Source organism: Macaca thibetana, chromosome 5 (assembly GCF_024542745.1).
Source record: "Macaca thibetana thibetana isolate TM-01 chromosome 5, ASM2454274v1, whole genome shotgun sequence".
In the NCBI taxonomy this organism is placed as follows: Eukaryota; Metazoa; Chordata; class Mammalia; order Primates; family Cercopithecidae; genus Macaca; species Macaca thibetana.
Genome location: NC_065582.1, coordinates 15,620,398 through 15,634,730, shown reverse-complemented (window position 1 = coordinate 15,634,730; position 14,333 = coordinate 15,620,398). Strand labels below are relative to the sequence as shown.

The 14,333-nt window shown below is 36.6% G+C and overlaps 1 long non-coding RNA gene across 5 annotated transcripts in view; it reads left to right on the top strand.

Annotated features, from left to right (window-relative positions):
• Window positions 1-14,333, top strand: part of LOC126955655 (uncharacterized) — a 66,070-nt gene that overhangs the window by 40,876 nt on the left and 10,861 nt on the right. For all 5 annotated transcript variants that reach the window (XR_007726018.1, XR_007726017.1, XR_007726015.1 and 2 more), the window contains one exon: window positions 459-717. This is a non-coding gene — a long non-coding RNA (uncharacterized LOC126955655). The remainder of the gene's footprint in view (window positions 1-458; window positions 718-14,333) is intronic.

Sequence of the window (14,333 nt, the reverse complement as noted above, 5' to 3'; positions counted from 1 at the left end):
ACTAATCCCAGTGCTTTGAAATGTCAAGGCAGGAAGGTTGCTTGAGCCCAGGAGTGCTAAACCAACCTGGGCAACAGGGCAAAATCCCATCTCTACCAAAAATACAAAAATTATCTGGGCATGGTGGCACATACTTATAGTTTCAGTTGCCTGGGAGGCTGAGGTGGGAGGATCACCAGAGCCCAGGAGGTTGAGGCTTCAGTGGGCAGTGATCATGCCACTGCACTCCAGTCTGGGTGACAGAGTGAGACCCTGTCCTAAAGTAAATAAATAAATAAATAAATATTTGTGTATATATATTTGTAAAAATATACATATATTTATAAATACTTTTTATTTACAAATATTCACAAATAATTAACCCATGATCTGATAACCTATTCAGAAACTTGTAAGTGATATGTTAGCCCTAGCATTGCTATATCCCTATTTATTTTCTTCTCTTACCTTCCACACAGTGTGTTTTATTAGGATTTACTAAAGCAACGTCTTCAAAGGGGTGTTTTAGAAGAAGAGGTTGGTCGGAACCAGAAAATGGATTCCTGGGGTGATCTCTGGGATACATCCAACTGACCCCCCGAAAAGGTCAGCCACATGTGTTTAATCATTATACTACATCACCACACTCCAAAGTCAGGGTGGAACTTATCTACCAAATCTCAGCCTTCCAAGCCAACAGAGTTACTTTCTGATCCCTACTGTGTATCACACTAGAAAGTAAGTATGTAGACCTTATTATCAAAGTGGCTATGCATGCTGAAAATACAAACGAGTTTGAAATGATTTATAATTGTTGAAGCATAAATTTGAGATAATGCTGTTTTTGAATGACCTATGAACTTAGAATTGTTTTTATATTTTTTAATGGCTAAGAAGAAATTAGAAGAATAACATTTCATGACACATGAAAAGTATTTGAAATTCAAATTTCAGTGTCCATAAAGTTTTATTGATCACAGTCACATTCATTCATGCTGCTTTGTATTACAATGGCAGGATTGTGTACTTTTTAACACAGCCTAAAATTTCCAGTATATGGCCTTTTAAAGAAAAAAGTTTGATATTCGCTACTTTATGCCCTTGTCAGGTAGAATTCAGGGGTCTCCATGGGTCAGATCCAGGTATGGCTATCCCCTGTTCTTTCTTTTGTATATCATTGTATATAAATTGTCTTTCCTCTGGTCTACATAGCCAGGAGCATAGCTTGAGTAACCAGTTATAATGTTTTCTGATATTCTGCATGGGAAGAACTCAGAGGGCCACTCCAGATGTATTCTGGAGGACACCAAATGTCTGGGGGACACCAAATGTATTCACAGGGACACTCCAAATTATATTCTGTATGGGAGGAACTCACAAGGACACTCCAAATGTAGTACAATCTGTATGTATATGGCACTGTATGTATATGGCACTTCAGTCCATTTATGAACCGAAAAGTTGAGAAGCCTATTTCTGGCACAGCACTATATTCTGGTACCCCAGAGGCACCATAAAATTCTAACTTGATTTTTGCTGTATTAAGAATACCACCTCTGTGATCTTCTTATTTGGTCATAATTTTTTTGAGTTTTTTATCCTTCAAATAGCTAGGCCATTATTTTGGAATGCTCAGACTTGTAGAATTTTTTTTTTTTTTTTTTTCCAGTTCATTCCCACAATTCGGAGTGGAATTTGCATGCCTTTAGATTATTTAACATGATTTCACAGGTTTACTGGGGCATCCAAAGTCAAGTAAAACTGTGCTAACACCATGACATTTTTCCTTTGGAATTACATTCTGGGGAACTGGAATTCTATTTTTCTATTCCCTGTGCTTTGGGAAACCAAGAATACTGGCTTCATAGCAGCAAAGACAGTGATTAATATTCTGTGCTCAATGTTCCATTGGTCTGAGAGTAAAGGGAAAAGGGTTCAGAGCCATTTCTGCCTCCAACTAGTTTTGTAGCTTTATGCTCCTCATTTAAATTATATGGACCTTAGTTTCTTTTTTAATTGGCAAATAATAATTGTATATATTTATGAGGTCCAATGTAGTATTTTCATACATGTATACATGGTAGGATAATCAAATTAGGTGAGTTAACATATCCCTCACAGAACATTTGATATCCTCTTTTAACTTTTAAAATGTATAATACATTATTATTAACTATAGTCACCATGCTATGCAGTAGATCATGTTCCTTATGTTCCTTATGTCTAACTGAAACTATGTACCCTTTCACCATCATCTCCCCTTTTCTTGTCTACTCCTGCGCCCCAATCATTGCCAGCCTCTGATCCATTCTACTCTCTACTTGAATGAATTTGACTTTTTTAGATTTCACATAAAAGTGAAATCATATGGCATTTGTCTCTCGGTGCCTGGCTTATTTCATTTAGCCTAATGTCCTCTAGGTTCATCCACGTTGTCACAAATGCCAGAATTTCCTCTCTCTCTTTCTCACTGTGTGTGTGTGTGTGTGTGTGTGTGTGTATGTGAAGTCCTAAGAGTATCCTATTGTGTATATATATGACATTTAAAATATCAATTCATGCTTCAGTAGACACTTGGGTTTTTTCCATATCTTGGCTCTTGTGAAAAATCCTTCAGTGAAGGTGGGAGTGCAGATATCTCTTCAAAATACTGATTTCAATTCCTTTGGGTATATACTGTACCCCAAAGTGGGATTGCTGGATTATATTGTAATTCTTTTTATAGTTTTTTTGAGGAAGCTCAATACTGTATTCCAAAATGGCTGTATTAATTTATAATATCACCACCAGTATACAAGGGTTTCTTTTTCTCCACATCCTTGCCAACACTTAACTTTGTTTTTTTTTTTTATCCAACTGAACAAGTAGGTATGAGGTGATATTTCATTGTGGTTTTGATTTGCATTTCTCTAATGATTAGTGAGGTTGAGCAGTTTTTTCTTATATCTGTTAACTACTTCTGTCTTCTTTTGAGCAATATCTATTCAGGTTTTTTGTCCATTTTTAAATAGGTTTATTTGTTTTCTTGTTACTGAGTAATTTGTGTCCTTGTATATTTTGAATATTAGCCCCCTTATCTGATGTATAATTTGCAAATATTTTCTCCCAATCTGTGCATTATCTCTTCACTCTATTGTTTCTTTTGCTGCCCAGAAACTTTTTAGTTCAATACAATTATATTTGTCTATTTTGCTTTTGTTGCCTGTGTTTCTGGGATTATATCTGAAAAGTCATTGTTCCAGACTCTGTCATGGAACTTCCCCCCTGTTTTCTTCTAGTGGCTTTACAGTGTCATGTCTTACATTTAAGTCTTTAATCCATTTTGGCTTTATTCTTGTATAAGAGTGAAATAAAGGTACTTTTCATCCTTTTTCATGTGGATATCCAGTTTTCCCATTTATTGAAGAGACTGCCCTTTCCTCATTTTGTCTTCTTGGAACCTCTGTCAAAATTGACTATAGATGTGTAGGTTTATTTCTGGGCACTCTGTACCATTCCATTGGTCAATGTGTCTGTTTTTATGCCAGTACATTCTGTTTTGATTACTGTAGCTTTGCAATATGTTTTGAAATCCAGTTGTGTGATATCTTTAGCTTTGTTCTTTTTGGTTAAGAATGGTTTGGCTATTGGGGTCTCTTGTGGACCCATATGAGTTTTACAATTGTTTTTTCTGTTTCTGTGAAAAATGACATTAGAACTTTGATAGAGGTTGCATTGAATCTGAAGACTGCTTTGGTAGTATAACATTTTAACAATATTAATCCTTCAAATCCATGAACACAGGGTATGTTTTCTTTTATTTGTGTAATCTTCAATTACCTTCATCAATGTTTTATAGTTTTCAGTATACAGATCTTCCATCTCTTTGGTTAAATTTACTCATAAGCATTTTATTTATCTATTTTTGACACTATTACAAATGGGATTGTTTTCTTAATTTATTTTTCACATAGTTTGTTATTAATATGTGGAAACACTACTTTTTTTGGTATGTTAATTTTGTGTTCTGCAACTTTGCTGAATTAGTTCATTAGTTCTAACAGGTTTTTGGTGAAGTCTTCTGAATTTTCTATGTAAAATATCATGTCAGCAAAAATACAATTTCACTTCTTCCTTTCCTATGCAGATGCCTTTTCTTTTCTTGCCTAATTGTTCTGGCTTGGATTTCCAGTACTGTGTTGAACAGAGGTGGTGAGAGTGGGCATCCTTGTCTTGTTTCTGATCTTAGAGGAAAAGCTTTCAATTTTTCACTATTAAGTACAATGTTAGCTGTGGGCTTTTAATACATGACCTTAGTTGTTTGGAGGAACATTCCTTCTACACCTAATTTTATCATAAAAGGAAGCTGGATTTTGTCAAGTGCTTTCTCTATTTCAACTGAGAAATCATGCACTTTTTGTCCTTCATTCTGTTAATATGGTGAATCACATTTATTGGTTTGTATATGTAGAACCAAACTTGCATTCCAGAGATAAATCCCACTTAATCATGGTGAGTGATCCTTTTAAAGTATTGTTGAATATGGTTTGCTAGTATCTTGTTGTGAAATTCTGCATCTGTTTGTCAGTGATATTGGCCTGTAGTTTTCTTTTTTCATAGTGTCTTTGTCCAGTTTTAGTGGCAGAGTAATGCGGCCTAATAAAATGAATTTGGAAGTATTCTTTCTTCTTCAATTCTCTGGAACAGTTTGAGCAGAACTGGTATTAGTTTTAAAAAAATATTTCATAGAGTTCAGTTATGAAGCCATCTGGTTCTGGGTTTTTCTTTAGGTGATTTAAAAGGCCTGATTTAATACTCTGACTCATTATTGGTCTGTTTAGATTTCCAGTTTCTTCATGATTCAGCTTGGTAGGTTATATGCTTCTAGGAATTTATTTTTTTTTTCTAGGTTGTTCAATTCCTTAGTGCATAATTGCTCATAGTAGTCTCATGATGCTTTCTCATCAGTTGTAATGTCTCCTTTTTTATTTTAAATTTTATTTATTTGGTTTTTTTTTCTTTTTCCTTAATCTAGCTAAGGGCTTGTCAGTTTTATTCAGCTTTTCTAAAAACCAATTTCTTAATTTTATTCATCTTTTCTATTGGTTTTCTAGTCTCTGTTTTATTTATTTCTGCTCTGATCTTTGTTATTCCTTTCTTCTGCTAACCTTGGGCTTAGTCATACTTCTTTTTCTAGTTCCTTAAAGTATAATATTAGGTTGTTTATTTGAGATCTTTCTTCTTTTTTTGATGTAGATGCTTATTGCCATAAACTTATCTCTTAGAACAGCTTTTACCATATCCCATAAGTCTGGGATGTTGTGTTTCCATTTTCATTTGTCTCAAGATTTTAAAAATTTCTCCTTTAATTTCTTCTTTAACCCAACAGTTGTTCAGGGACATGTTATTTAATTTCCACATATTTGTTCATTTTCCATGATTCCTCCTGTTCTTGTTTTTTAGTTTCATACCACTGTGGTCAGCAAAGACAGTTAATATATACAGGACCTTAGTTTTCAAAATTATGAATCAATGTAGTTTGACTAGATGACCTTGGTGGCTACCAACAACTGTAAAATATAATGCTCTTATTTTAACTCATTAAAGATTGCCCTCCTCCTCCACTGAATTGACTCAGAGTATTTAGGATTTTGTCAAGTTATATATTTGCTGCCTATCTATCTGAAATTTAGTGGAATTTGTTTTGTTTTTAATGCAATTGAACTATTGCAATGAATAGATGTAATGGAAATATTGTAGTGAAATGCTTTTCACTACATTTAAAGAAAAGTCACTGGATGGCAGTTAATAATTATAAAAAGTACAAAGACAGTAATAATAAGATAAATAAATATAAGATAATTGGCTGTATGTATACAAACTAAGAACATTCTGGTGGTAAAGATGAGCATGAGTTAAAAAAAATTCTAGGCATTATATTTAAAACAAGGAACAATCTGCCTGCACTGATCTAAATAAAAACAGCTTCTCAAACCTCCATCTTCTTCCATATCACCATGTTTCAGGATTAAATTGTTCTTGTATTTTTTGACTATTAAAGGCACAACATTTGTCAACTCAACCCTCTTCAGACTTTATCAGTAACAAAAAGTTGCTAATGCTTGATGAAATGATGGGTGAGAAGGTGGGGAGGCAGAAGCAGCCAACAGAGAAGACAAAGGATCTAAGAAACTGAGAGAGAAAGAAAGGAGAAAAATATGTAGAAATTTCAAGTTGATGATAATATTCTAAGACCAGTTGAATACTTACTTTATTTTCTGAAAAAGAATCTTTGACCCCATGTAACACATTGTGAATGTATTTTGTTCTTCCTGACTCAACCTAAGAACAGAACATTGAATTCAAGATTGACTACAAAGTTAATAATTATATAAAATTTTATAAAATAAAAGTACAAAGACAATAATAATATAAGTAAATATAACAATGTATAACTATATGTATAACTATATATACATAGTTATATTATGTATAACTATATATACATAGTTTGTAACTATGTATACAAACTAAGAACATTCTGGTGGTAAAGATGTACCAATATAAGGAAGTTCTATTTGATGTTGACCCGGACAAAGCACACTTCATCCCGAAGGCATTTTTGACGGTAAATCTAAACAGCCTGTTGTCTTTGTCTTTTTCAAATAGTTTACTGGTGAGCAGCCAGACATTTGAAAATAATTTCTGTTTTTCCACAGCTTGAAGATTGAATCAGGAAAAGTAGTACAATCATTTTGAAAATAAATATTTTTAAAACAAATCACTTGGAGGATGATTTGTTTTATATAAGCAAATTATATGTAAAATATTTTTATTCCTTCTTTGTATAAAAATACTAACTTCAGGCATTTTGCTATGTTGTATTAAGAAAATGTCTCCTCCACCCCACTACCAAGGGGCTGTTCCTTTCAGATGAAAAGGTTGTTCTTTTCTTAATACTAGCTAGGTCACTTTGGTAGTTTGCTGTCAGGACATGAAGTATTACTAGTGTTCTCTCACTTACCAATGAAGGTAATTTTGAATGCCTCCAATCAGCATTTTGTTTTGGAAAAAAGATTGATTCAGGACTTAATGCTTGTTGAGATTATGAGAATAATTCACCAATCTGTGCCTCATCTAAAATGAAAGCAGTGGACATAACTTACCATTGTCCATCTTTAAAATTTTATGATTAGAGTAAAAACCAGAGAGAAATGAGGTAATGCTTGAGGCAAATTATTACACTCAAACTCTCTCATGTTGTGTCTCAAGTACCCTAAGGATGCAGCTGTCCATGACTGGCAGCTAACAGTCACATTATTGCCATGTAAGGTAAGAAAAGGCTACTTTATTTAACTTCTATGAACCAGGATATGCATTAGTTGTTAAGGATACAAAACTAAATAAATCGTGACCCTTGTCCCTGAAGAAGTGTGGCAGTATTTGCAGATGAAGTTGTAAACAGAGTTAAACTGTTATGTAATAGTAAGTAGAAAGCAGGCATTCAAACGAAATCATTCAGGGATTGAAAATATTTGCTGATTATATTAGTTTCTTATTGCTGTTGTAACAAAGTACCAAAAATTAGTGATTTTAAACATCACAAATCTATTATTTTATAGTTCTGAAGTCAGAAGTCAAAATGAGTCCCAACCAGGCTAAAATCAAGGAGTTGGTCGGGTGTGTTTTTTTCTATGGGCACCAAGAGAATTCATTCTCTTACTTTTTCCAGCTTCTAGAGGCCACCTGCACTTTTTGCTTCATGCTAGCCCTCTCCTGTCTTCAAAGCCAGCAATGAACAGTCTAGTCTTTTTCACAGCATATTACTCTGACATTCAGTCTTCTGACTCCTCTTTCACTTATAAGGACTCATATAATTACCTATTACCCACTAGAAAATCCAGGACAGTCTCCCCATCTGATATGGTTTGCCTATGTCCCTAACCAAATCTCATCTTTAATTGTAGCTCCCATAATTCCCACATGTTGTGGGAGGGACCCAGTGGGAGATAATTGAATCATGGGGGTTGTTCCTCCATACTGTTCTCATGGTAGTGAATAAGTCTCACAAGATCTAATAGTTTTAAAAAGGAAAATCCCTTTTGCTTGGTTCTCAGTCTCTCTCTTGCCTACCGCCATGTGAGATGTGGCTTTTGCCTTCTGCCATGATTGTGAGGCCTCCTAGCCATGTGGAACTGAGAGTTCATTAAACCTCTTTTACTTCATAAGTTACCCAGTCTTGGGTATGTCTTTATCAGCAGCATGAAAATGGGCTAATACACCTTCTCAACATTAATTTATTAACAATTTTAATTCCATCTGCAACCTTAATTCCTTCTTGTCATGTAACATAGCATATTCACAGTTTCCAGGGATTAGGATGTAGATATCTTTAGAAAGCTATTATTCTGCCTACCACATAGATGGGATTGTAAATCTTGAGTTTTCATGTAGCTTTCATGACCAATTCCAGTTAATCTTACTCGTGCAATGGTCATTTAAAAACATGCAATTAGTTCCATGAATTTGAAGTCCTCCCCAAGTCTGATATGAGTCTTTAAAAATTCATCCAGGACACAAAGGACAACTGGATTAGAACATTGCTGACATGGCTTTTATGAGAACTGTGTGCCTATATAGTCCCAGTCTGTATTTTTAATTCTGGTTCATTCTGACTGTGTGTTGCTTCAGTATGTACAACTCCAAGGAACTGATGTTTTATTAGCACCATCTGTTTATTACAGATTATGAGTCATCAGTTGGCTCCCAGAACCTTAAGGCCTTAGACACTTTAATATTAATTCACAGGTCTTTGTGAGTATGAACCCAGAAAATCTGAGACAGGTCCCAGTTAACTTAGAAAGTTTATTTTGCCAAGGTTGAGGATGCATGCCATGACACAGACTCAGGAGGTCCTGATGACATATGTCCAAGGTGGTCAGGGCTCAGCTTGGTTTTATGCATTTTAGGGAGGCATGAGACATCAGTCAGTATGTATAAGATGTACATTGGTTCAGTCTGGAGAAGTGGGACAACTTAAGGCAAAGACGAAACAACTCGAAGTGGGGAGGGAGCTTCCAGGTCATAGGTAGATAAGAGACAAATGGTTGCATTCTTTTGAGTTTCTGGTTTCTGTCACTCAGGCTGGGGTGCAAGGCATGATCCCAGCTCACTGCAATTTCTCCTTCCTGGGTTCAAGCGATTCTTGTGCTTTAGCCTCCCAATAAGCCAGAATTACAGGTATGCACCACCATGCTAGGCTAGTTTTTGTATTTTTGGTAGAGACGGGATTTTGCCATGTTGACCAACTGGTCTCAAACTCCTGGCCTCAAGCAGTCTGCCTGCCTCGGCCTACCAAAGATCTGGGATTACAGTTGTGAGCCACTGCACCTGGCCAGTGGAAACACATTTAAATGCTCCTCTCTTTTGAAAACAACAGTTAGTTTTTGAACCGTAAAGGAAATATTTGTTAATTGTAGACATTTTGAAACAATTCTAAAATTCAAAGAATTAAAATCATCCATAACTCTTTTACCTACTTGTAGTTAAGTTTTTGTTATATTTCTCTCCAGTCGGTAATAATCTTTTCTTGAATGATGTGAAAAAATCACTAGTGCTTGGTGTTTGGTGGTTTTTTTTATTATTCATAATTCAATCAACCTCATTTTACCAATTTATTTCCAACTCAATAAGGAGTTGAAAATTTTATATACACGTTGGCAGAGCCTAAAAATGATAAACCAAATTCTCCTGTCTTTCAGAAATTTAGAAATGGAGTTTATGTAAGCATTACCTTTCTACTCTTCCTAACCTTTAGGGCCACTACATGACATTTTTTTTTTTTTTTAATAAAAAGGAAGGAAAAGTCTGAGTATTTATTTTGAGCAAACATTCTGTTAGCCATGGGAAAACAAAAGGGTATAAAACATTTGTCTTCAAAGAGTTTATAGTGCGGTTGTATAGGAAGACACATCTTCAAAGAAAATTTCAATGCAACTGGAAGATGGGGCTCTAAGGACCCAGCCTCTCTCATGGAGGAGGTAACATTGCCCAAAGAATCTCTTTCCAGAGAGAATCAGTTTCCTCTCTGTGGTTACAAGAACATGGCAGGTGCCAAGTGTTCATTCTGGAGGATCACCGGAAAACTATGGGCCAGTGAATCTGGAGAATTACAAAACTGGGTCAGGTATAGTCAGTTCCTGAGAGAATCATGGTGCCATTCACCAGGATAAGAAAATCCCAAGGAAAGTGGACATCATTTTACTGAAAAGGAAAATAAATGATTTTGTCTGGACACGATTGACTGTCATCATGTGGTGATATCCTGCATCAGGCATCAAAGAATCGTAGATCCATGAACAATTAATACTTGAAGGGATTTTAGAGGCAATTATTGTGTTAAAATTTTTTCATCTTAGACATAGTGGAAGATAAGTTTCCAAGAGATTTAATAATTTTGCAAATGCCACCAAACGAGTTGGTTATAGAAGTGGGACTAAAAGATAAATTCCTTCTTTTTATGCTACTAGCACATGAGAAATCCTGAATTTTTGTTCCTTGTTCTTTGGTGATGGTGGGTTCAGTCATCTCAGACAATCTCAAAAGGGAATTTTGGACAAGGTAACCCCCAACATCCTTTCCAGCTCTGATAGTCTACTACCATCAGATAAGCTCAGGAGAAATGTGGCTTGCTGAAGAATGGATTTGTAAGCACTGAGAACATTTAAGATCCCTGAGAGAAAAAATGATGACAGGGATCAGGATATCAATGATTAAGCTTTGTGCTACCTCTTGATATGTGGTGTGGAAGAAAGAAGAGAAACCACAAAGGACACCCACAAAGAAGTGGGTATTGAAGCAGAAGAATAGGAAAAGGCCTGGGACAGAGACAAGAGGAGGGGCTGAAGAAGGACTGATTAAATGTGGCAAATGCCACAGACGTCAAGGCGGATGGGAATTGGGAAACGGCAATGGGATTTGATAATGAGATTGGACAGGAAGAGTCTTTGTATTAAAAGATTTAAAGTACATTGATTAAAGTAAATTATCTATTAAAAGATGGATACAAAAGAGAAAATATTGAATGTAGGTAGTTCGAAGATAAATAGGAATAAGAGATAAGGTGTATAGAATTGTGCAGGCTGTAAGAACAATTACAGGCAGAGGAGAAGAAAAGCAAGAGATTGAAGATTTGTGAAGAAGGATTTGTCTGATGGCATGAAGTTCCAGAAGAGTTGGAAGATGGGGAATACGCTTAACACAGCTAGAGAGGCTGATTCAGGCAAGGGGAAGGTGGGCACCTCTTCCTCTGAAAAAGGAGTAAAGGAAGAGTAGGCACCTGAAAATACAGAGATATTTAGAGTTCTGTGGATGCATAGCTGGTTTGAGGTGGAGGAAAGTATATGAAGGATTTTGTGACAAGGAATTTGTCTTCTTAGTCATTATAGTGGCAAGACCCAGGCTGAGTGGTGAGACTGAGTAGCTAAGGACTGAGCAAAAAGATCCAAGCAGGGGCTGGAGGGAGAGATCCAGAGAGGGTTAATAAGAGAAGGGGGAGCTGCTGTAAAGTTAGGTAGCAAATGTTTCAGTGCTTCTCTGATGCATAATTGTGTGACTTTTATTTTAATGTTTGGGGGCTGAGGGTGGAACTGTAGAAAGTAGGTTTCCCATGGCTAGGGATTAGCAGAACTGAAAATTAAAGGATGGAAGCTGCCGGGGACTCCAAACAACTTAAAGTTGCTGATCATGTGTCTCAGGCTGAACAGTGAGGTGATGAAGTGGTAAAGGTACTAATGAGCTTGATAAAGTGGTGGGATTAAGGGGCTGGCCCTCACACTAGGGGAGGAGCAAGATCAGTAACATGAGGGAATGGGAAATGCTAGGTCAGAAAGTCATGGCTAGATAGAAAAATCATTGAGTGAAAAGAGGAAGCAGAGAGAATGGCTTATGAAATAACAGATCCCTGACCTTGTGGAGCTCACATGCCATCAGAAAAACCATCAGTAAACAATAAAAATAATAAAGGAGAAGATTACTTAGCAGTATGAGGAAAAGGGGAGAGGAGAGCAGAGTAAGGGAGATTGGGACTGCCAGGGGAGGGGGACGGGAGGGAAGTTTTCACAGTGGTTGTCGGCCGTCACTGAGGTACGATTTGAGTAAGGATGGATGGAGGTGAAGGTGGTCCAGGGTAAGGGTGTTCTAAGAAGAGCGGGCAGCATGGAGTGTGTGAGGCACAGCAGGGAGGCTGTCCACTACTTTTTGCTACATAGTGTTGCTGGGCTCGTGCCTTCTCTGAGCTGCAGAGCTGCGAAGCTCTGCTTTTATGTTGTGACCGGAGCTTGGAATAGTGCATGCTCTGTCCCGGATCCCTTTCCTCTGGGTAGTAGCAGTACCCACATTGTCATTTTTGTGCCTTACTTCTAAAATAAAAGAGTTAGGTGTGCAGGTTCCTGGCTGTGAAAAAAATAATAATAATTTTCTGCCTAATCTGATCTTAAGCTAGAGGAGTAGACTCAGAAATGGAGCAAATGAATCTTTATCCTTTTGTGATTTGGGTATTCAGAAGAATAAACTTTTATTTATTAAAATGTTTCACTGAGATCTTAAGTCTTTATTGGACAGTAGGGGTTTAAGATTAATAGAGTCATCCAAAAGATCTCAGTAACAAAATACAGTCTTAGTAACTGACATGATAATTCTTCTGAGGAAAAAAATACAGCTTTGATGTTAAAATGCCTGTCTGGATAGGCCCTTAGGAATTCACAGATTTTGACGAAGGCTTTGGATTGTGAGGTTATGAAATGGAGGGGTTGAGTCAAGACTGTTAATTTTTTCAGGAGTCAGAGAGGCCTGATCTTGGATCTGAATTATACAAGAGTTAAGAGTAATTGGGAAATTGATTCAAGTCAGCAAATACATTAACAGTGGCTATTTGTTTGCTATGATTATACACATTCTATTATGCATTGCTGACAAAGAGAACCACCTGACATGAAATTTTCCCTTAAGCACAATAATTCTTTGGTAAATGTTTCCTAAGTATCTATAATAATGAAACAAAGAAGATTTACAAAGATCAAAGCAAGCTTGTTAATCAACAATTAATCCCAGGAACAAGTTGTAAAAATACATTCATTACAGCAAAGCCACCTTTACCTTAGAATTCTAACGAATAATTAATTTGAAATAGAGTTTGAGTAAATTTGTATCAAAGACAAAGCCCAGAAGACAGGGTGTGAGTGATAGTATTATTTGATAAAACTCCCTGGGATTTCTGTAGTCTGTTACATGTTTGTTTATAGGAGCTCAGCTGAGAATTTTTAATTCATCAAAACAAAGTTATCTTTCCAAGATGTTCTTATAAACGCCATTAAGACCACATTGTCTAAGATGAACTCCTGCCCAGACAGACTTGGAAATTGACATGTAATTTTCCAACCCATATTGCTAGTAAAATTAGAATCTTTTAATGTAATTTCTATTAACTGGTGACTGCTAGGAGATTATAAAGAATTTATGTTCCCAGATAATGTAAGTGCTCACAACTGTTGCAGGGAAATCTCAAATCATACTCATTCACTGTATCACGGTCTAGGCCAGAAGGTTTTCTGTCTTCAATAGCCAATATTCAAGGTAGCAGTTGGTTTTGTTTTTGCTTTCTCTCTTTAATGATGTTTCTCAGCTTAAAATGTGTGACCCCACCCCTCCCCTCTCCTCCCTTCCCCTTCCCTCCCCTCTCCTTCCCTCCTATTCCCTCCTCTCTCCTACCCTCCTCTTCCCTCCCTTCTCCCCTTCTCTTCCCTCTCCCCTTCTCTTCCTTCCCCTCTCCTCCCCTCCTCTTCCTCCCCCTCTCCTCAGCTTTCCTCCCCTCTTCTTCCTCCCCCTCTCCTCCCCTCCCCTGTTCTTCCCTTTCCTCCCCTCCTCTCCCCTCCCTTGCCCTCCCTTCTCTTCTCTTTCAATTCCCAGGGAGGTAGCAAAAACATTGAATTTCTAAACTGTCATCCTAATTGATAGTTTAAAGTCCAAGAGCTTTAATGTGCCACTGTGTTCTTCTGTAACCTTGTTTCTAACATGTTGATACCTTTTTGATGCTCTTGAGAGCTCACGGATGGCTCATATGATTCTTCTATCTGTCAAGTATCACCTTCTGCCAATCTCACTTCACACACCAAGCATCATCTGAGGGAGGAGGTTGAATTTCCTGAATTGAATCAGGAAAAAATTTCTGGTGGAAGATATATATGTATATATGTGTGTGTATATATATGTATGTGTGTGTATATATATGTAAAAGCTAAAAACCAATGGATGAACAGAAGCTGCCCAGGCAATGAAGACAGCTAAGAGTGTTCTGGAAACGGGGAGAGATGTCAAAA